Source organism: Arctopsyche grandis, chromosome 7 (assembly GCF_051622035.1).
Source record: "Arctopsyche grandis isolate Sample6627 chromosome 7, ASM5162203v2, whole genome shotgun sequence".
Lineage (NCBI taxonomy): Eukaryota > Metazoa > Arthropoda > Insecta > Trichoptera > Hydropsychidae > Arctopsyche > Arctopsyche grandis.
Window position 1 is genome coordinate 19,852,506 of NC_135361.1, and position 25,871 is coordinate 19,878,376.

The following is a 25,871-nucleotide window of genomic DNA, read 5'->3' on the forward strand; positions in this document are numbered from 1 at the left end:
TGGAGAAGACTTATTTTTAAACATCCAAACAAATACAATCATTTAAAATAAGCAAGCACGCTCGCACCACAGATGTTTTAGTTCAACGCGCTGTGACATCACTACAATTGAATGGAACAATGACTATTTGATAGGGTGTTTAAAACTGTCGACGTACATTTACAAAATTTGGTACCCAATCCCGTCGGCAAGCGCCAAACACGTGTAATTTAACAATGAGGTCTTGCTGAGGTGAGATAAAGAGTTAAATTCGATACAAAACGTCGACATGACGTGAGTCAACCGACACCGCCGACTCCTTTTGCTACAAAAAAGGCGACCGCTGTTGGAGGTTGTGTGGTACGTGGGTGGCTGGAGCCTCCTCACACCGTTGGTGCATCGATACACGCTGCATCGACGTTCAATCAATCATTTAACCGCAGAATCCTTGTACCGTGTTCGATAAATACCAATCGAGTGTTTCGCATTCACTCCGACTTGAATGCATATTATACGTATGTCCAACATCTTCATTACATGTACATAGGTATAACTTACTAAGTATCTCCCTCTTCTTTTGTGAGAAGGAAGGACATAGAACTCGAGAGAGTTTTTCATATATATGTATGAATCAGACAACATGTTTTGAAGCATTACATATACGTATGTAGCTCCAATATGTATATAATAGTTCCTTATAGGCAAAAAAACTAGAACTTAGCATGTTGACCTTTGTATGCTACATCAGTTTCTAGCTGAGATCGTTTAGATTTTTTTATACTCAAAAGTAGAGATGAGATGAATTAGAGCGATTTATTTACTTGAACACTTGCCGGTGTAACCATCACTAAGGTCAGCTGATGGAAGAAAACGGTAATTCAATAAACAATATCTGCATTGAAACGGTGTAAACATATTCAGTAATTAATCAACGTTGTTATAACAGGGGACAAGGACGAGCAACATTTAAATTTGTAGCATTTTGATATAATATTATATTATACTAGCTGAACCCTGCATGCGTTGCAATGCCACAATAACACATGCAATTCCCGTTCCCGTTCTCGTTTCCGTTCCCTTTCCCGTTCTCGTTCCCGTTCCCATTTGTCGGAACAACGCAGGCAGTGAACACCTGGGTTGCGACGCGAAAACATTTGAAATTATAGCGAATGACACTCATTCCCGTTTTTTCCCGAATTTTTTTTTCACAGTAATCTTCCCGGACATGCATACAACAAATCCTGAAAGTTCCATCGTAATCGGCTGAGTGGTTTAGGAGCCTATTCGAGACACACACACACAGACATTAATTTATATATATATAGATTAAGTGTACGCTTAAAGGTCCGTTTATATTATCCAGCACTGCATGTTAACAGTTCGGCACAACACTGCACGGAAAAGACTTATATTCATACTATACAGCACCGTCCGTTTTCGGCACGTTCACACTCGGCTGACATATAGAATACACAGCGCGACGATACGGTGCAGTATTGCTTGTGCTTATCTTTGAGTCAATGTTGTCACAATATGACGTTTCCGAAAGTAATAATATTCACCTGGGAACACTTTCGTTAGTACGGGTGTACTCACCACTATGACGGCAATAAAACCAATTCGACTTGAAACGTTTCGGTGACATGAATAAATCGTGACTGTATAATATGAATAGATTGTGTCGGTTACTGCTGTTTTGAATATACATTATGAGTCTGAATGCGTGAATGCGCAAGCGCGAATGGAGTATGAAAGCGTCCATATAGAATGTACCAAATAATACTATCCATACTTGCAGGTTGCCTGCTGCTGCCGATACGTGCCGACTAGGTATGAACAGACCTTACAGAGTAAAACGCAGAGAAATGTTATATTAATAGAAGTGGCTTTAGGCGTCATATTATTGTCAAGTGACGATTGTCTACAGACTAAATAATTTTAGCATCAGTCGTATTTGATGATTGGTGCACGGCGTATGTCCGATAAAAACTTCTGTTTGTTTATATTACTCGTAAGATGGGCAAGCATCGGTAAAAATTGCACAATAAACATGGGACACATTTTTATAAGTAAATTGATCCGATTGTATTCTGTGCGTTGTAGCGTATTTATAGAGACGTACCGCGTAATGTTGACAACAATTATTTATTCGTAAGTGCCCTTCTATTATTATTATTACATTTCTCTGGTAAAATGTGACTACAATCTGGAAAGAGGGACTATAATAATAACATATTTATTATTATAGTTCTGTGGTTGCGTTAATGCTAACCACAGAGAGGTTCACGGCTTCAAGCCCTGGATTCACCTCGAATGAAAATAACTTATTTAAATTTAATTTCTTTATTTCCACAGTACGACTGGTCAGACTTGGATATTTGTGACTCGACCATTTCCTATCAGAATTTGCCAACTTATCTAATTTCATTCTTGAAACGGTTCCTCGTCAAATTGGAAAAATCATCCTACCTACTATTTGAATATGATTTTAAATTTATAATCTATAAATTTATACCCGAATGTACAAGATTAATACCATAGGTATCAACCCGTATTGGCACCTTGACCAAATATAAATAAATAGATAAAGTTTCAAAGCGATCGGAAGAGTTTAAGAAATATTGTCAGACCGAGTGGCGAAGTAAACCTTATAAAAGCATTGTAAAAAGTTGGGCTGTACGAAAGCACCGAGAGATTCCTATGACATGCCACTGATTTATAAGATTAACTTTATGATAAGCAAATACGATAAAAACGTTATACCAGATTTGTTTCAATCTTTAAATGCTTCTATGTATGTAACACCAAATTTAAAGAATAGAAATTGCGTAGCTTGGATTTGTCGCTATTGTAAACAGAAGAAAACAATGCAAGATTACAAACTGAATAAAGAAGAAGCACCTGACAGCTCGCGGCGCAGCACACCGTTGTACTAAAGAGTGTTTGAAAATTAGCTCAGAAATGTCCCAATGAATCGTGCAAAACGAAAAGTTGCGTCACGAACAATTTTAGAAAAAGTCAAAAGCGACATTAAACTATGCATTGTCCGGAAAATTTGTCTCCTAGGAAAACAATGGCGGCTTTCAGTCGCACAGGAATCCGTCGAAAAGCGCAATTGAGATGATGACGATCGACTATGGGAAATCGGTTACGCGTGCGATCCAACAGTTTGTGCAACGAACGACAAACAATGAAATTGTAATACGTACGTCATTTTATGCACGCCATTTCATTCTGTTCCAATCCATTCCATTCTATCCATTATATTATACGGCGAAAAGCCGGTCACATCCGCGACATTTCGTCATATTCATTCACGCACGACACTTTTGAGAAACGAACGTTCTTTATATACTTTTTCGGCTTTGTTTTTAAGCCATGTGAAAATATCATATTTGCACAAAATCGACGGAAAGTGGAGCACACGTCTGATACGTGATACCAGACAGTTGACATAGACAACAAAACAATATGCATCGGTTGCAATGTATTTTTGCTAAATGTGTCTCGAAAAGCAAAGCCGTGACATAAACTAATTGTATAGTATATATACATAGTATCAATGTGAATAACGAGATCAACACTCACAGATATGATTGGATTGCATCTGGCAGCGGGTGCACTTGCAGTAGAATGAGATTAGAGCTGTGTATTCGCCTGCAACAATAACAACATTGATTTATTTCAAACATTTCCACATGTGTATTTTTATGCTCGAACATCCTGTGGGACGACTAGACTTGGTTAATTTAATCTCACAGTTAGTGCAACGAATTCTTGATGCGTTGTAGGCATCATACATACGAATATGAACAGAGAAGTCGCGTGGGGGCAGGAAACTGAGCTAATAAAATAAAACATGCAAATGCTCTTACACGAAAAAAAAAACAACCTTTCAAAAATACTAGTCAACGTCATGTCTAATTTCTAGTACTTAGTAAAATTGTACTGAGATATTTATAAAAATAATAAAATGTGTCTGCTATACACAATATGAAAAATTGTGATTTTATGATATTTAATTAAGATTTGCAAGGAAAGTAAGAGAAGATTTTGAATGAACAGGTACGGTGGTCGCACAAATTCCATTGGCTATATCATTTTTCGCGCAACTTAAACGCATGCTTTGGAATTGAACAGACGCGTTTTGACAGATTGCACGGAAAGCGCATTCTTGCAACTTTTCGTGCGTCATCTCACGCCACACACTCAAATCGGCGGAAATACGTTGTATAGAAGATTATCGAAATTTTTCGGTAATAGAATACTGCAAGGATAAAAATTACGTAAAAAAATAAATGACAGTTTAAAAGTTTTGGGAACAAAATATAATATCACCCCCTAAAGAAGTAAAGAAAAAAATTCGGTCTTCGGTCATATTATTGTAAAGCTGGCATTGATGAAAAAAATAGTAAATTTTCAGTCAACGACAATGAACAAATGTGGACGGTTGATTGCATGCGTATACGCATACGCCGTAAGGCATGCATCATGTTGAATGTTGAAATGAAAATTTAATAATTATGTTCTTGAGGACTACCTGTATAATGAACGAGGACTACCTGTATAATGTTGATGATCTAATTTTAGCTCAATCTCGAAAATTTATTTAAATTGTGTATGTTCTGTTTTAACTTTCAATATTTAATTTTAATATAAATAATTATAATTTAATTTTGATATTTGAATTTAATTTTAATATAATAATAATAGTTTTAATTTTGATATTTAATTTAATTTTTATTTCGGTATTTTGTACGCTACTGGTTTTAGCCAAGTTGGCCTGTGGTGCCCATCGTTGGCTTGGTGCGTACGCACTATTACAGACACAAATATCAAATAGATTTATACATTAGCATATAATATATAATGCAATCCAAAAAATATGGACGGCTGTATGCTTGGCATAACGAGGAGAGATAGTAAACGGATGTGGGTGAAAAGTATGAAAAAGGTGGTTGGTATAATGGCGAGAGTAAATAAATTGAAATGGCAATGGGCGGGTCACGTAGCTAGAAGAACCGACGAAAGATGTACTCGAACGGTACCTGAGAGAATGTAAAAGGGTGCAAGGAAGGGCTCGTGGCAGATGGGTTTTATATGGGTGGATAGAAGCGTGTTGGAAATTCCCTCATCCAGCAGTGGATGGCGAATGGCTGTAAATGATTATGGTGATGATAGTGCATTTCAAAATGAACCACTATGGGCCGAGCCGCACCGTGCGACTAGCGGGCGACTTGGTTGAGGGCGACCAGACCAATGCATACAGGTAGATAGGACATGCTACACTCGTCAACTTGTTTGTCGCACACATTTCCATACATTTTTTCGTGTCGCGCAACTAGTCAGCCGACAAAGTTGCACGGTGCGACCCGGCCCTAAGGGTGGTCACTCTAGCGGTGTCACTTGCAGACGAAACAAAAGGAGATGCAGAACCTTCGACTATTTCTGATCAGACGGCCAACAACGAGCTCGTTTTGTGTAAACCGCCGGAGATTGACAAAGCAATCCGAAGCAAAGGGGTGGGGGGGGGGGGGGAGAGAGAAATATATAAAAAAGAAAGAAGAGCGTAAAAGAGTGTGCGCGGCATTAAAGTGTTGAGCCAAAACGTAAATAAATTCGAACCGTCAATAAATTACGGGACTTTATTAATAGCAATAGGCGCAAGCGGCAACAGCATATCTATCCAATCTCAAAACGCTTGGAATTCGATATTTATATTGCATGCGGCTAGACGGCGACAGCAATACTCACTGAGACACTATGAAAACTTATGAAACTACTAGGTGATTTATAATAGCATATTTAACTGTGCAATAAACGATTCAGAACAATTGATGATACCAAAACGACCACTAGATAAATAAATTCTCCCGTAATAATGTATAAATCATACAATCGATTATTCGCAGGCACTCAAAAATCAACGAACGGCGGAAACCGTTAACCCTTTTCGTGCAGCGATCGCGCTCTACTTGTGGACGTGATTTTCATTTGATCGAAGTACAAATTTGAGTTAAGGATACAACATTTTCATGATCGATTTTAGAAAATACTTTAGAAAATTTATGTATCTTGTCTTTTGATGCAGTTGAAATTTATGTCAAGTCGAAATAAATTGAAAAGCGTTTCACGCTTGTTAATTTTTTTTAAACCCGTGTTCTTGAACATTTTATTTTCCGTTGTCGAACCATTCATTAACCACTTAATCGCCACGCGTTTTTAGAAACCAATTCGATTATTTTATTATGTGTTTAATGTCAACCCTTGACACTACCTCTTGAATATACATATCTCAAACTAACGAATAATACGGACTTTTTTTCAATTTCTTTAGTATCACAGGATATTTTTAGATGTCAAGAAACCAAAATTAATTTCGAGCCATAGCCTTAAATACGAAGGAGCGCGCAGTGGTTAGAGTATTATGGACTTTCAATGAGGATTACAAGTGAGCAATATAGTTCGGTGGTTGCTTTAATGCTAACCACCGAGAGGTTCTCGGGTTCGGGCCATGGATTGACTTCGATTGAAAAAAAAAAATCAGAGTATTTCCGCAGTGCTACTGATCAGAATGGAATATTTGTGATTCCAATTCGATCGTTTCCTACCAGAGTTTGCCAACTAATCCAACATTGTTCAAACGCTTCCTCATCAAATTGGCAAAACCATCCTACCCACTATGTCACCATTATTTAAATATGATTTCAAATTTATAATATATAAGTTTATATATGTACAAGTTTAATAGCATAGGTGTCGCTCATGGTCTGTCCGTAATGGCATTAGGGGAAAATATAAATTTTAATTAAATATTAAATAAGACAATAAGAGCTTTATTTCGTAGCATACAGCCCTTAAATCACTAACCAAGAAAAAAGTTCTATTTAAATCCTAAAACAACCTCAATTTGCGTACATAAGTAATATATGGAAAAAATTGTACAATGAATATTCAATTAAACATCAAAGAAAAGTGGTTGGAAGTGTTTCAAAAGAGACTAAACTAATTTTGAATAAGAGTGAAGAGGAAACAGTCCTATTCTACCACATACATAGTTAACCACAGCATAATGGTCGATCCACACAACAAGGTGGTTAACCTCAAACAAAATCGATCAACCAAGCACACACATTACGCGCGTAATTTAACCCCATGAATTGGAGACCATAAACATCCAAGTTCTCGACCTTCTCTCATTAGCGCGGCAATAAAGACGTTAACGAGTTAACAGGGTAAATTTGACTTAGACGCGATGATGGGACCACTCGTCGATTGACATTGGCCGATGACACGGCGATTGTCCCTCAGATACGTGGGATTGGGTTTACCCAGGTCATTTAGGCCCGACAATTGTTCCGTTGGTCCAGGGTCGGAGTGGGTCACGGCGACCGGGAGACGTGCCCCTGAGCCAGTTGAGAGCACATTCGCCCACCTGATGTCCATATAACACTTACAGACACCTGTTCCGGCGGTGGACGTAGGCGCAAAACGCGACCGCCTCCGCCACTGGCAAGGGTGCATCTCGACGAGCACCTTCTAAACCCAATCCAATGTCGAGTTCTCGAGAAAGATGACGCTAGAATTCGGAAGCCAAAATGTTTGACGTGCATGTGTACATATGTACACATATACACGTGGCTCAATAGAAAATAACGGTAAAACAGTCCGAATTTCCACACAAAGAAATGTGTCACTTGCCCATGGTGAGCGTGTACTTCATGCACTTGTTGGGCTGTGCAGTAGTTGGTTCTCCAAACCTAGTTTCAATTGCACGAAACACACGAACGGTGTTCTGTCACGCGACGGCACAAATTCCACGGAATTGATTCAATTGTGTTGAACCTTGTAGTTAAATATGTATGAATTTAAAGAAAAGAGCAAACGAACGATGGTATTGAATAATTTGTGATAGTATGGCGTGCGCTCCACACTGTACTAAATAAAGGGCCCGTATTAGTGTTGTAAATGTGTAATTTTTAAATGGAAGCCTTAATAATAGCCAATTTTAAGTTTCATTCGCACATATAACATAGCTCAGTTCTTCTTCTTCTCAATGCCTTGTCCGCATCCGGGCGTTGGCGACCAAGATATTTTTTTCTTGCTAATCCATTCTTTACCTTCTATTTTCCCCATGGTTATCAAACGGAGAAATCCGTATTTTGGACCCCGTATCATGTGTCCGAGGTACTCCATCTTTCTCCGCTTGATGACAGAAACAAGTTCTCTGCCACTCCCTATCATGCCGAGGACAGCTTCGTTTGATATTTTTTTGGTCCATGGGATCTTCAGCATACGCCTGTAGACCCACATCTCAAAAGCTTCGATACGGCTGATCATCCTGGTCTTCAGAGTCCACGTTTCACATCCATGTACTAACACTGTCCAGACGTAGCTCTTCGCGAATCACAAACGCGTACAAAGACTAAAATGTTTGTTTGTAAGATAGCTCAGTGGTTAGCGTATAATGCTAACTGAGGGGTCATCGGTTTGAGCTCTGATCCAGTGCTGTTGGCCAGACCTTGCGCTCCGTTCTATAGACTTGCAATTTCTCGAGACTCGTTTTCTCAAATTTTCGTTTGCATGAACAAGAGTTTGTATATTTTATATATATATTTTTTTAATACATATATATAATATCTTTCACATTAATCACACTAACGAGAATTCGAGGGCCAGATATTTCATATTCACGATTTTCGTAGCAAATACACGTAATTTCGTAGCATATACACGTAAAGAACAACCAAAAAAGGATTTTCTACGAAATTAACAACATCTGCCTGATCCCAAGTTCCAGATACAAAGAGGCAACAAGTGTCAGCAGCAAATCGAAAAGCAATCGTTGATACTGTTGGAAACGTTTTCTACATTAGGTTCAAAGCTGTTCATTATTTACGTTTCTCTTTTCATGGTTTATTGTTCTGCAATAAAAATGTTATAATACACATTTGTGCCCCTTTTCTTATATTGTGCAATGAATGATTAATTTTATAAAGATTTTTGATGATTTTTTTTAAGAGTTATGTAGTTTATTTATCTACATATACTCTATGTATAGTAAAATAGCATGGAACAAATTACAGTGGCAAGTAAAATTATCACAACCGTTAAAACCAACTACTGATATAATTAAATCAAATGAATTGCCAATACGGATCGTAATATTCTAATTACGCCGCAGATGATACACAAACGTGATATAACTGTTGATATATTCGTTTTCCATTTTGGTCGGTTCAAAATCGAAAGTGAAACAATTCAAAGTTTCCGGCGTAGTTAATTGCGCAAGAGAATTTAGCGTAGCGTTCAAATTAGCATTAAATAATGATCACCAATACCAGCTTTCCAGAGCGATATCAACTCTAGCAATTAATTGAAAATTAAAGCAATGACAATTTCGGGCGGTGAACGCTACATTACCAGTTATACCTACTATTCTTGTAAAACCTTGACTTATGATCTGACCAATTTATGGCCAAACCGTGACAGTTTCGCCTCATTGAACAACCAATTATACAACCAAAGATTTCAGCTTGAACAATCACACTGTATTTTATCGGGTCGTTTCCGCGTTAACAATCGACCACTTTTCGAACATTATAATAAAAGGCATAAAGTGTCAAATTGTACTAAAACAAATTGCATAGTAATTTTCAAGTACATGCCCGTCAAAAAAGTGTAACTCGGTGGTCAACAAACGGTGAATCGTTGAACGCTTGCCAAGCACTGACCATTGAGAATCATTAACGAGCTTTAATTCACCGCAAACGATAGTAATTTAGCAAAGGGTCAGGGAAGCACATGATGAAAAAATAAATAAATGAAAAGTCGTCAGGTGAACATTTTCGGTTTAATCGTCACCATATTTACATTACATATCGAGCGACAACTAAGCAAACAGATGATGTTTACATAGTTGCAAGCGATAAAAAAGAATTACATTTATTTGAATGTAGAAGAAATTTTGCTACAATTTAGCAATTCCTAACGATGACTAAATAAATTTAATCAATTCCTGAAGTGACCTACTTTATCGATTACATTCACCAATCCCATACAAAATTTAGACCAGGATGCAGAACAATTTGACGTAAGGCGCAAACACTGAATGTACGGCATAGACGTGCTCGTTGTTTCCAGCTGGGAAAGGTGTTTCTTCATGTCAAACATGTTAATTCGAACGGTATTGTTTCTTTCACATTTTTTCAAATACGGGAACCTCTCATCGATTACGGTCAAATCTATGTCAATGCACGTATAAAATATCACCGAAAACACTACGGGGGTGAGTTTTGAGAAGATCGGACAGCCCAGACCAAGCATACCAGAATTTTTTGCATTTGCGAAATTATCCAAAAAAAAAAAACAACACGTGCCGTGTACGATTCTGTGCGTCTGCACCTGTAATGTAACAAAAAAGATCCAACCTGCAAAAAAAAAAATAATCCGACTAATAAAATAATTGGAACGCTGTAAATCAGTAGACAAACTTTAAATGTCATTATAATCCGGATAAATTGTTCTTATGTAATTTTGATGGTTTTATACTATTTTAAGCAAATTCCATATAATTCCCAACATCAAACATCCGTTCCATTCTTCTTAGCTGTTTTAGATTTATAAAAAGTGCTCTTCCTAAGGAACTGTCACTACATTTCAAAAAGCATAAACGCTTGTCATATTAAAACAAGAACGGCCAAGAAATCGACCTTGAGCTACAACTGACCCGCGAAAACTATTCTATTTTGAGCTGAATTAGCTGAACCAACTTTATCAGTAATCTTATGATTATTAGAAATATAGATCATTATCCTAATCTTAGGATAATTTCACTGAATTCCATACAAGTTTGAGCATCCGTAAATAAGGCGACAATTTGTGAACATTTGCGAAACTACTAAATCACATACTTATGGTAGGATATCAGCAATTAAATCATGTCACCTCAAAGAAGTATTTATATTTTGAAGAATGGTTATTTTGGTCGAAAGCAGTTGGCAGAACGCCTTGCGCCGGACCTGGCGTGGCCGAAAGGAGGAAGAGGAACGTTCGGACCGAATTATTTACGACCCAAAAGAAAAAATAAAGTCTATAAGGGTCACTACCTCGCTCTCCATTCGAGCATCGCAATCAATTGTTTTTGATGAAGTAAGTAATGCTGAAAATTAGCGTGGGCGACGTCGAAACACGCTTGCGAAAAAACCGACAAACTCTGCAATCAATTGATATCTGGGTTATTAACCAATCAAACTGCACTTAAAACAATACATAGGTGCATTCGAGCTGTACTACGTAGGCCTGAATCGCCGACACCCATATACCTAAAACAGTTATATTTTACCGTAACGCGGATAGTCCATTTAAGGACATGCACTCTGCGAATTCAATATGGATCAATTAGCTCGGAATGGAGTTTGCACTGAAATGGATATATTTTGATGCTGAACAAACAAATATTTCAAGGGCTGACCCCGATGAGTTAACAAGTCGTTAGTGGACGTCATTGACGTAACTCTAAACACAATGAATGGGCGGGGCCTCCCGATCAATTTAATGTATCAACAATACACCAAATCGATACCCGATAATATAAAGTGGTAGTAAAAATAGAGCTCGAGCTTGGAAAATTGATTCAAGAATTATTTTGGGTTCTCGAATCGAAACGATCCGCGTTGCAATGCGAAATTAGTGAGCATGCTTGTAATAACGAAGTGAAACTTTCATACGCAAAATCTACTACATATGTACACACCAGGTAAGAAACAGGTGAGGATTTTGTGATAGTTTTCAGAGGATGAGGCACATCCTCCGTCATCAACAGTTCCATTACCAAACATCCCCGGACAAAACGGCGAACGACAACGTCCCCGACAAGATGAATACACGACATAATGTCTACAGACAGAATAATAATATTCGTTAATAAGATAAAAACTCGTTTTTGAACATGTGATGTCGTGTTATCATTTTGTCCGTAGACGTTACGTCGCGTTATCGTTTTGTCCGTAGACATTATGTCGCGTTATCGTTTTGTCCGTAGACATTATTTCGCATATTAATTTTGTCGGGGAAGTTTGCCGATTTGTACAGGGAAGTTCATCGTGACACAATCATCAACCTATACATGATTTGTCTGAGGGACACAGAACCTACATGTGTATGTAAATTCTACGTTATGTAATCTAGTGATTACATATGTATGTAGAAGTTTTCCAGTGATTACATTATAATAAGTAATGCGTGCTGTGAAATTTTCTGTATTTCTATCGCACAGCGTTACTTATTATAACACAATCAAAAGTGCGACACGGAACACGTACGTGGACTCCAGCAGTGAGAGGCGTATTTTCATTTGATTTGAATTAATCAATCATTCGGTATTTGGGTTTTCATAGCCTTCATGATCTAGCCAGCAGCGCATATGATCGAATAATTACTAGATTCCACACTTAAACCCACGACCTCTCTACTAGTAGGTATACATTGGATCTACCAGTGAGCTACTCTGAACTTATGGGATTAAATATGGGAATCACCGTTATCGATCATTGTCAAACTTATGTCCGCATCACCGACAACGCTCCAGGGGGTGAGGCTTGCGAAGATACGCGGTGGTACAAATTCGGCGTACCGGTGTAAGTCTAGCGATTTTACATGTGCAAAATATGTAAAAAAAAAAAACGTGCCACGTTGGACCACTGTGTATTTAAACAGAGAAATTTTCAGAGAAAATATGAATAGTGAAAATGAACAATTTTCGCAAAAATACAGCTGTTGCTAAAATTAACGGAAGTCAACTTGAACAATGCACAGCCTTCGTGTAGTTCTAGATTTACAAGCGTAAGCACATTGACAATGTACAATTCGACAGTCAAGTCAAACGGAATGGTATCAATCGAATTTAGTTCAATAACAGCACGGCCAATGCCACCAAGTTATTACAGATACTAGGGCAAATACTGAGAATTTTCAACTAACGAGATCCTTCTGCCGATGTTTCGCATTCTAAACATTTTCAATCTAGGCATCGATCAGTTCCAACAGACTCATCAATTACACTATAATCGATTCGATATAGGGCAAAAATGGTAAGCAATAAGGCAGAGGTTAAATCGACACAATGAACGTTAACAATTCATTGTGTCGAAACTCGCATTAAAAAATCATGATCAACCGATTCGACTCGTAAGTGAAAATCTATAAAGTAAGAATTACATGTTAGCATGGTGGAAATGAATAAAAAATCAGCATTATGTGCCTAAACACATCGATGTGTTCTCACGGAAACTTGGTGATGTTTTTATCGGAATGAATGATGAACGTGACTGGAAAACACCGGGAGGCCGTAGCAGTTACATATGTATGGACAACGTTATAAATAGACAAACTTAACATTGCGGGTGAATATCAAGGTAGGAGAGTAATAATACGTACACTAATGAGCACTCTCGATATTTCTAATCATAGTCAGATTATGAAATTATATAGAATATAATCATTTGGCGCATCATATCTACATATGATGATAAATCCTTCCATCGCCGGCCATTGACCTATGCATGTACTCTTTTCACGTTGTGATAATACGGTGTATATAATTATAATTATATTGATGTGTCATATATAATATGTCACAAGATATTTTTGTACTTTTTCATATCGTAAAATTTGAAACCAATACAATAAATTGATATCAAATATTTAACTTATCCTGTACGATCCATTTCGTAGGCGACGTAGGATATTTTATAATTATATCAGACTTTTGACATCAAGATTAGATGTTATTCGATGAACATACATAATATAATATTACATATCTCTTAAGAAAATAAGTAGTCAACCTCTCCCTATAACGCTCTAAATCATTTCCGTACGAAAACGGAAAAAAATACGAAGGGAAAATTAAAGCAATAAAATATGACACAAGACATAATGTCCCTTTAAAATTTTCATTTGTTTTCAATAAATGTACAAATTTCCATCCTGGCTTTCCTTGGAGCAAATGTGGGACAAGTGTGTACATACATATGTATCATCACCATTCAAAGCAATTGACCAGCCACTGTTGGATGAAGGCCTCTTACACGCTTCCATTCGTTTCTGTTTTGAGCAATCCTCATCTATCTCATTCCAGACATTTTTCTAATTTCATCCACACTTCTCTCCTGTGGCCTTCCTTGTACCTTGTTTTAACATTCTCTCGGGTACCAATTGGAGCAATTTTTTCGTCTATCTGTCGTCTGTTTTATTAGTTTCGTGACCCGCCCATTGTCATTTCAATATTTTTACTCTCGCCATTACAACAACCACCTTTGTCATACTTCTAACCCACGTATTCTGTTTTCTATATCTTCTCGTTATGCCAAGCATACAGCGTTCCATAATTATTTGAGTGTACTGGACATTATGCAGTATTCTGGCGTTCAATGCTTAAGTTTCAATAAACATTGATCGAAGATCTTCAGACACAGTGGTATTTTAGATTTGAATTAATAATTCGTACAAATGCACTCTATCCTAATTTCATACGTCTCCTTATTTCCTCTTCTTTATTACCGGACATCTCAATGATTTGACCTACATATAAATAATTTTTAGCTACTTCTACTGCCATACTGTCTAATAATTAGACTAATATAATACTATCGGGTATTAAATATATTTATTATACATTAATTAAGTATAATTTACATTAATTTTAGTCTTACTTTTCTAATATCCCTGTCCAGCTGCCGGAGCTCTAATTGCAAAAATCTTATAACGTTTTTGCAGAAAAAAAGAGTAGTTTTACTTAAAGACAGTGTTAGTGAAAGTAGTCCTTGAGTCTATTGTCGTTTCACTCATAAATTAAAACAAAATCAGATAGTTAATCAGATTTGGCAAAAAAAAAAACTGTGAATCAGCAGCACAAGTATGAACTTTTCACTACTTTAAATTAAAACGTCCCAATTGCCTCAATTTATTTTCAGATTATTATCACAAATGTTCTGTAGAAGTGTATACGACTGCATCCCCACTACAATTTTCAAACAACATACAGTCTAGACTCGAAAAAATAATAGTGGACGCATATCAAAGAAAATACCTACAAATAGTCAAAAAGAATACGATTGATTGATATCAGAAATTCACCTAATCCTATGACGATCCATTTAGTAGACGACGTAAGATATTTAAAATTTAATAAGTAAATACCAAAACTCACACAAAACCATCAAATGTCAAGTTTTTTAAAATGTCACAAAAAGGACAGAATATTCCTAATGCGCTGCCGACATAATGGCAAACACAAATAAGCGCAAAATTATTATATATGTAGGTACATCAAATGCACACCGACATATGTATTAACATGGCGGATAGGAGCTAGTGTCGGGTATTCAACGGAATCAATAAAAGCCAGCCCCGCCAGAATATTGATTGTCAGTAGACGTCTTCGGATACAAGACACGTCCTTTTCCCTCGCCCCATGCAGATATAAATAATGCAGATATAAATAATTTGCCGAGATAAACCCAATGCAGATATAAATAATTTGCCGAGATAAACCTAAACGAGGAGACCCCTCGAGACGCTCTGCAGAAAGATACCTGACATGATAAATATAAACATCGTTTCCTTGTGCAAGTGCAATCGACCTGAATCGATGGCCGATGATGCACGTGACGTGATGGCTTCAGCAGACGTCTCTGGTCCCACGCTGTCTCGATCGACCCGACATGACCTGCGGCAACTGCGATCTGGTGTAGGTAATTCTCAACACTGACAAATAACAACATTGGAAATATGTACGTGCTTGCACCGTCGAACGTGTCCGATCAATCGAAAATATCAATGCAGCCGAGAAAAAAATATCGACGCTGCTTTTTATTTTTGGACCACCACCTACGAATTAATACACACCCGAGGTATTTGACCGACTTTCTCGAATGACTTTAATGGTCAATCAACGAAATGTCAACCGCGTGTGAGTGCATGATACGAAATCGTGATAAACGTCTCGAAGAGAAAACGATTTTATCTATTATGTATATGTATCGCAGATACAACTGGTGGGATCGGTCTAATTTAAAATGCTTTTAAATTTCGTCGGGAGATTTCGATCGAATCTCGCAGCGTCGTAGATTGAAGCGATATATACGTTCAAAATTGGCTTGTAACAATGTGCAATTAATAAGTTTGACACGTTGGTAGAGCGAGGACGGGGTAAATAATAAATTAATTGAGCAACAATTTAGATTCATCACTTTCAGACAAGTCAATGACACATCAACACCCTATTCAGAAAAAGTCGCAAACAAAGTTATACATTTCCAAAATATACAAAGTTTTTTTTCGGTGAAAACAAAAATCACCCAACAATGTTCAACACGTTCTCTCTTGTAATAGACGAAAGAAATCATAACTATAGTTCAGTGTTTTAGCTATATACAATATTTATCTTCTATATATAATAATACGGCTTATAATGCAATACATACAATGTCTAGATAAAAATGAATCACAAAGCAGATACATTATACATATACATACATCGGTGACGTGCCGTGGAAATCTCCGTTTTTATCGCACATCCTGCACACGTAAAAACTGCTGTGCGATAAAAACAGGGAGATTTCCACAGCACGCCACTGATACATACGACTAGCGATCATACAAGAAATTGTGTAATATGCATACATGAATTATCTACATATATTAATCGTTCATAAGATTTAGTATGATGGTTTACCGCATTCATTAAAATCAGATCATACAAGAAAATAATACAAAGAAAATATTGAAATTGACTATCTAAAAGTGAACTAAATTTTTTTTAAATGCTTGAGATGCACACTCATCCAGTGTCTTGGGTCAAATCCTATATGCATAGTCAATATTACATTCATATTATATTACAGGTAATACATATATTCAACTAAACGATTGGCAGTGTCACATTATTCTACTCTATACATGCAATGCATATTTAATACAAGAATTCAAAACAGCACTTTCAACAAAATAGGTATGCAATACAAGTTACAAAATTGAATTTCGAAATTCAATAGATTGTCGTTGGATAGTAATATGTCAAAAATGCGATCAAGATAGCTAGATTAGATAAAATTGCAATGCAATATCTAGAAAACCCATTCACTGCATACTGACTAACGACCTGGAAACAGGACAAAATTGGTTGAAGTCATCAATCAGATTGTTTGGGGCGATCCAAAACAGTTCACCCGGCACTAGAGAGTGGCGCAGACGATGACGACGCGAATCACCAAAAACGCGCGTCGGAAATAACTCGGCTGCAGGTTTGTAGGTGCATCGTGAACACACAAAAATACCCCGACCGCAATTATTGCGCGAGTGGGAGAGGACCGATGACCAGAAAGAACACTTCTGGCCCGGAAGACAACGAAAGGGAAACGCGTGGAAACCATTTTAACCGGACGATTGACGAGTATGTAGGGCAGGGAGACCGGTCTAACCATCCCCGAACCGGTCCGAGACAGACAACCGCCCCAGTATATCGACGAACCGGTCCAATGTCTACTATCCCCGATTAGTTGTAAAAAAAAACGTAAATAAATTAAATGAAAGTTGAACTGTCATAAAAAAACGAACTATAATAAAAACTGTAACATGAAGACAGGTGCATTTTCATACATTACACAAATAAAGTTATAAATTATCACTGGTATATGTATGTTTACGAAGTCAACGATCATTAATTACAGATTGGATCAAAACAATAATAACAAATTTGCATAAGCCATAATGCTATTGTTTTTACTACAATTCTACGTAGAATGCAGGTTGTTAAATAATGCACGGCGGATGAATCAAGGACATTAACGTTGCAATTCATTGGACTGCACGCCCAAGACTGGTTTGCAATATACAAAACATTCAAATTTATAATCGAGCCACATAAGGCCGCAATATAAATAGAGGAGAATATCTTTTTTTTTAATTAATGGTATCCGTTGCTTGTGTGATTCAATTATTTTTAACATAATACATACATACAAGGATTGCAACGTCACCGCGATGGAAGATATTTACTGTCATGTAAATATTATATATACATTGTAAGAAAATGTATACGGATGATTTTGCATAGCCTTTGAAAATAAGTGTCATTTTAGTCCAATCTTATCTACTGAACACGCCACACAATAGAGAACCGAAGTATCATGGAGTCACGAACACATATAAGTTGCCTAGACGACACTCCATCTCTTGATATTATCGAAGTCCTCTTATCACGTTGCTTCGTTCCTCTTTGCACGCAGTAATGTTGCAATGTGAGAACTCCTTTGATTGGAGACAGGACAAAGTGTGGCACGTGACGTGCTCGTGGTTTCCAGCTGTAGTGGGTGTATCTTTATGGCATTGTTAATCGTACCAACTTATTGTTTTTTCTCCTACATTTCTTCAAATGTGTGAATCACCTTTATCGATCACTGTCAAATGTATCTCAATAAAATGATAAAATATCACTGAAAACTCCAGGGGGTGAGTTTGGTCAAGGATCGCAACGGTATAGATTAGGCGTGCTAGCGTTTTTTTGCAAAACTATTAAAAAAAACAACACTTGCCGCATACCACTCCGTGTGTCCGCGTTACTCACTATTTTATTTCTTATACAATATTTATAGTATTAATCGACTAAGCTGTGACTAAAAGAACTCTGGGTTCTACGAATTGATTTGAGTGGAAAAAAATAAAAACATAATTTTACAGTGGTAAATTGAGTTTTAAAGAAAAACTAGCACATACACGTAGGAAAATGGCATTGAGCCGGCGATTGTCCAGAGCTGCACATGCGGAACGTCAAACGATTGCGGCCAAAAAACCGCACCAGAACGCCGTGTTCCCTTTTCCACATCCATTACATTTTTGTTTTCTCCTCTTTGCCGAAAGAAGCAAAATAAATAGTATCGATACACGCAACATTGCAAATAGAAGAAAAAGACACGTCGTCGCTTGTCACCATTCGGTACCCACATTGTGTCCGAAACGAGAATTGCACTCGAACGCTTTTCAACGAAAATGAATGAGATGTAATCTCAGACGTTGGATATAAATTGTACCACGCTCTGGTCTTTTGTGTCGGGCCAAGTGGCGTTGCGAAAGTGACACTAGATATGATACGTCACGACCGATCCAAAAGCACAATAAAATAACAAAAGCTCAAGCGTTACACATACGAAAGACAGCGAGCAAAAAGTTCATTGAAACCGATAATAGATGGATACGATGATCGGACCGACACCTGCCGAGTAATCAGATTACAATGAGATCAAGACGAGATACTGCGAGACGTATGGGAATATTACGCGAGCGGAACAATATAACCAGATCATAATTTGGTAGCGGAAATGTTCAACCATTATCAACAAGCACGCAGTTAATATTTTTGAAGAGGTTCAGATTTGAAAAAAAAAATAGCGAATAATATGCGTGCGTAGTAAATTACCAGCATGTAGTGAGATCTGCGATAGTAAAATTTTATTCGAATTAATTTTGTGGATACATTTCGGCGATCGTATCTCCGTGTGAAAAAAAATATACACGTTGAGACAGAAGCGATAGAGTAAAGCAAAACGTTTTCGTACAAGTGTGTCAATGATGAGTGCTGATAATGAATGTCGTTTTTGAAAGCCGCAAAACCACCATAAACAAGAGAGAATAAAACATAACTGATATAGCAATCAAAACGAACGGCAAAATACAACAAAACGACGTCAAATTGTAAAATTCAATTTGATCTGAATAATTTATGTTCGAGCCATTTCACAGAAACCTTTCAAGTACCCTGGCACCATTTTACAAGTATTATTCAGTCTATTGAGCGATGCAAGTATCAGTGCAGCTAATAATATCCAACCCCAATATCAAATCAGAATTTACATAGACTTTGACTTGGTTCTTTAGAATTAAATAATTAAATCTTAAAATAAGAACAATTGCGTCCCTGCGATCATTTTATTGATCAGTTATGAAAATATTCTTTGAAATAATTGTTTTTAAAGATATTAATTGGAATTAATTAGGATACAAAGACAATAACTTCAAAACAAAATCAATGCATCCGAAAAGGGCAATCAAGAAGTCTTCAATTCACAAAAACGAGAGTATTTCAATCACAACTCAAATATGTTTAATCAAAACTAGAATAGATAGCAGAAGTAGTTGTCCACATTTCAATAAGAAGAAAACATCATAACAATCAATCATCCGACGTCTGTCAACGTTTTCTCTCAATTACAACTGCGATGGAAACTGTCCCATTATTGATTTAACGCCATTTTCTACCTGTCTGTCACACGCGCACAAACACACACTTGAAAAACGAGGGAAGGGAATAGATATTTATAAACTCGCCATACTTTCGATTCGCTCAAAGTATGGACGATTAATAACTCAACCATGCATGAAATGGCGGAGACGCCCATGACGACTGTGATGATGATGATGATGATGATAATATACGAGGAGGCCGCGAGCGATCACCTGTCACGAGACTAGAAGTCGGTTAATCAAAATATAATTTCACCGACAATGATACAAACAATAAAAGCCTATTCTATCGCAAAATACATACACAATCAAAGGAAACCAAAATGGTGGTGGGTGCATTCTTGCAATTCTATTTTTCCGTTAATTGCATTGTTTAATCGACAATGCGTTATGAGTGAGTCAACGAGCGCGCTCAAATTAGCACATGAATGGATAAATTGCATACGCAAACCCAAAAAGTTTAAGTGCGCAAAATATAACCATGAAACGTCAGTTGTAAAACACGGGAATTAATTATTTATTACTTACTGCGAAAATATTGCACAAGTTTCTGTCAGTCTGACTCACAGACACAGTTATTATATGTATGATGCGAAACCAATGAACGACGATTCTCCTCGACACCGAGAATGTTCTATAATAGATTTATCATTATTGGATTAAGAGGATAAAACAAATCTATATACAATTAGATTTATGGCAATCGCTGTTTGGGTATTATGCAATAAATTCAATGGAAATGTCACACTCGTTAAGGTCAGACATATTGTTAGTGCGAATTTTAACAATCATTGATTACAATTGCAAAGATAAGCGTCTATCATTATTCATAATGGATCTAAATATGAATTGATATATTCGAACGTAATTAAACTTGCAACCTGTGTGGCCATGCCGATATCAATTACGTTTCGGAGCTCGAATCATGTTCCAATAAAAATGCGGAATTTTGAAAAAAATAATACGAATACAGTTCCGAAAAATATGTAAGAATATCATTATAAAAATCATTGATAAAATAATCCATGTAAATCGTCAGAAAAGTTATGATTGGATGAATCAACTCATTCGTATTGCACAACTATGGACGAGGAAATGAAAGCACATATCTATCACCCATAAAGTCATGAGTGATAAATCGACGGAATGAATGAGCAGAGATAAGACTGGTTTCCTTTATCGATAGGAGCATTTGACCATGGACGAGCGAAAACTGTAAACGAGCATATGTATGTAGTATGAATAGTTTAACGAAGAGCGGCAACTTTCGTTTGAAAATTACTGCTAGAGGGCAAATGCGGTTTAAAAAAAAACCAATCGAAAAGCAAACTGCCCGAAGAGGTTCGAGTTAATGACCCAAATTTGCAGAAGCAGTGGCCAATGGCCGTGAAAGAACCGTGTGGCCGTCGACCGTTGATGCAATAATTGTACACACAACTCGGAAAAATCACACGAAGCTGACGAAAAAACAAATCTACACTCAGGAAATGTGACCCATCATCATCATCATCATCATCATCATACGACAGAGACCATGAGTCACGCACCTCTCCGTAAAGGACGACGAGTCTCGGATAAACAACTGAACTGAAGCAAAATGAAATTGAAAGACGATCGTGATGCTGCGCTACAAAACGGTCCATTCTAAAACCATATCAAGTATACGCACAAGGAGGCGGCTCGTTGCTTTTGAGTCACAAAGAGCGAGGATTGTTACACATGTATCAATTTAACAGATGCACGCGACTAGAAGTTCAAAAGGCCGCATTCGTACATAGATAAATAGTCATTAAAGACGGTTGATTATGAAGGAATATGAAAGTAGAATGCACGTGTGCACGACGACGACGTTTGAAAGTGTGCAATCATCATATCGTCGTGCGACTTTTTAATGTCTTTCACAAAAGTGGGCGTAGATTGTGACCAAGAACATGTTGATTATGGCACTAGTCGATAACCCCATAATCATCGGTGAAAAGGCGATATCAGAGACACCATTATTCAGCGACGGTGACAACGTTTTTTTAACGAAGAAAAAGTATCAATTTAAAGAAACCAGAAAGTCTTGAAAGCAAAGACCATTAAAACCATTAAAAATTGACATTTAAGAATGAAATCGAAAGAAATTGCAGTACATATATACTTATGATATGTATGTCTAACATCCAATATCAATCATATCGACATTTTGCGATAGGAAAAACGTGTGACTAAAGACGAACCACTTTCATCGTGGTAAAGGTCTATATTCTATTCAGCACTGTAATATGAATAGAACTTAAATGGTAAAAAACATGGTCCAATTTTTTTTTAATGTTAGTACTTAAGCTAAGACCGTACTAGGTGGCACTGCACTGCAGCGACGCAGCACGCCCAAATATTGTTTGTATGAAATTGTATGAGATAGAACGCACTACGAGTGGTGCGACACTGCACGTCAAAGTTGCCTTTGTACCAACTTTGATGTGCGTCGCTGTAGCGCAGTGTCGCTTAGTGCGGCCAGACATTTACTGCAAGGAATTGCTATTTTTTTCCTTTTGAAATTCGACGATTGTAAACTGGGTAAATAAAAAAGTGGTTGTTAACTAAAAAGTCAAGATTTAAAATATATCAAAGATTCCTGACAAAAACAGATCACCCATCAGATCTTTCTGATTTCACCTCACATAAACACATACATAGATGTTGTAATGACTGAGCCATACAAAATTATGATCCAAATCACTTCCTAAGACAATTCATGAAAAAGTAGTCACACTCGAAATCGATCACCTGCTTCAATAAAAACGATTGAAAAACTTATTGCGAAAATTCGGCTATAAAAATTATTGCTAGTATAAACCATGTTTAACAGGTCGTTCGCCACAACTAGAAATAATTCAATCAAGTCTTACAACATCCGGCAGATGTATGCATGTAAATACATACATATTGGGAACGACCGATGCAATTCACACGCAAAAATAAGTTAATTTCTCGCGCGTACGAGAACTTTCGTTTCGAATCGATACAAGCAACGATCAGGTGTTCCGATACGTTCCGTTCTCAAGAGAGTTTTTAATGTGAGTACCGAAAAAAAAATGATATCTGATCCGTAATTTATGTACCTTACACACGTGTCTAATTCACACACTTTCTAAAGCTCGATAATAAAATCGGAAATCATATTATATATAAGAAAACCGGTCGCGGACAGGACGATCGGTAAAATCAGAAATAACACACAGGCCATAAAAATTAACAACTCTGTTAGAAGGTTTCGTTAATTGGGCAATATATGCCAAACATAAAAATTTATACATGATCAATGTCAAACATCATTTCATAGTTATGTTCGACAAGGTCTTCCCCCCTCAACATAATAGATAAACGATTGATTTCAATGTAATAAAAAAACGTCAATTTGTGGCGTGGCTCGTCGATCGTTCGGAACTACGGAGAGTTCAAAGACCGCGTCAAATATATTAAGAGTTTTGAAAAGAAAATACGAAAACAGAGACTTGAACTTGAAACCTTGACTGCAACCTTAGTGTTCCCGTGTGACGACAATTCATTGTTCGATAGAACGAGTTCCGGTACAACACTGTCAACGAAAAACAACTCTTTGACACTCCCGTTTCCATATTGTCACACAACAATGGCGATTCTAGTCAATTCTATGCATAATATATATTCTAATTTCTGAATGAACGTAAACTAACATGACTATTATATATATTATTATACAAAATCTGAAAAAAAAAATGATGATAATACTAGTCAAAATTCGATATGACGATAAATATATATTAGCAATGAATAGTTGCAATCAGGGCTATGGAATCGAAGTCGCGGTATCGTAGCATTTCAAACGAAGTCGAAGTCATAAAAGATCAACCGACTCCGACTTTTTATTGTATTCTTTAGTATTACGATATTTATCAACTAGTCTTGTCACCAATTTTATTATGTAAATACACAAATAATTTTAAATTTCATAATCTATATACACAAAAATCAATTTTTGTCACTTACAGGACTTATTGTGTGTATGCCCGCGATGGTTTCTGTAAAAAAAAATCACCTAAAAACGGGAACGTTAACGGGAAAAACGGGAATGAGTGGGGCATTGCAACGCAATAATTTCAAATTTTTCGCATCGCCACTTGCATTATTAGGGTAAAATAAATTGAATAATTTCAAATGTGTTCGCCGCCTGCGTTTTTCCGACAAATGGGAACGAAAACGGGAATTGTTGAAAACGGGAAGTGGCATTGCAATGCATGCCGGGTTCAGCTAGTTTCTTTATAAAAAACATGAATAATTTAAACATTGTAAATAATATTTCACGTATTTTGATGTATTGTGACCAAAACCGATTGTTTCCTCCGTGTCATACTTTTTTTAAACGTCATTTTTTTGTTAAATTAATTTGTTTATGTATGAAATTCATACACACACACTATGAATGTATTTACTTTTTATTTATACTTATTTCATCACCAATAATTCAATAAATTAGATTACATGTCGATTTTCAATTATTTTTTTAATTTTTAAAATCGAAATTATTTTTAATACAGACAATTTCATACGAAAAGAAAAGTCGATCTTATTAGAATCGTTCAAGACGGAGTCGGAGTCGGTAAATTTTGAAGCGACTCCACAGCCCTGGTTGCAATAAACATCAATTTATAATACATAAAATAGAGATGTATTCTAGCTAAGCCAAAGACGTATTGAAACTCATTTGACTATTATACCTTGGGCGTTTAATTCAATTATATTACATCTTGGGCGTGTAATTAATAAAAATGAACTAAAAAAATATTTGCTTTGACTACCTTAAGCGACGCGAAACGACAGGAAGCGACCAACTGTCATCGAGGTAGCATCAACAAATCGATGACAGGATTTTGCTTCTCGTTGCATAGCGTATTTATCCAGTATTTATAGCATGATCATATATGTACATTATTTATTTACTTTGATATATGTACATGCGGAAAATAATCTAAACGTTGCATTTTCGAGTGACGTGCAGCACGCATTGTCAAAACGATCGAATTTATTATTATTTCGTAACACTCACTGTAGTATATATAGAAACTGTTTTTATTCATGATATCATCGCAACACCCACTCCAATCGAGTGTACGCACAAACAAAAGAAATTGGTCTTTTCACATTTGCAACTTTTTTACAAACCTCGTCTTACTTTTTTTCACTTCGCATCGTTCAAAAATTTGTCATTCAATGTCGCTACATACATACATAACGAATATGAAGAAAAAAATCTGACGCTTCTGTGTTTAACATTATAATAAAACGAATCTTGAGCATGCGCCAAATCGACAATATATTGGACAGCTAGGTGCTCTGATTATAGTTCCCATACCAATTAACTAACAATAAAATCTTTGATTGCGTGTCGATTTCTGTACAAACGCTGGCACAATTTCTAAAATTAATGTATTTTTATTTAAAAAAAAGAAAACTCGATCGTCTCGATCGTCCTACATACCGGGCCGTTTTAACAAATTATTTTAACTGTTGCCCGCGTACGCAAGTAGGTACTAAGGCATACTAAATTATCAATAATAAATTATGGT

The 25,871-nt window shown here is 36.7% G+C and overlaps 1 protein-coding gene across 15 annotated transcripts in view; it reads right to left on the bottom strand.

Annotated features, from left to right (window-relative positions):
• Positions 1–25,871, bottom strand: part of mrj (DnaJ heat shock protein family (Hsp40) member B6 mrj) — a 60,305-nt gene that overhangs the window by 7,172 nt on the left and 27,262 nt on the right. For 8 of the 15 annotated variants that reach the window (XR_013260801.1, XR_013260799.1, XM_077434385.1 and 5 more), the window contains exon 3: positions 3,568–3,636. The exons of 2 other annotated variants lie outside the window; for them this stretch is intronic. The gene's annotated coding sequence lies outside the window, so the exon portion shown is untranslated. Of the gene's footprint in view, positions 1–2,862; positions 2,908–3,567; positions 3,637–25,871 lie in introns of those variants that run through there. 5 more of the 15 variants (XR_013260802.1, XR_013260800.1, XM_077434394.1 and 2 more) reach the window with 1 other exon arrangement.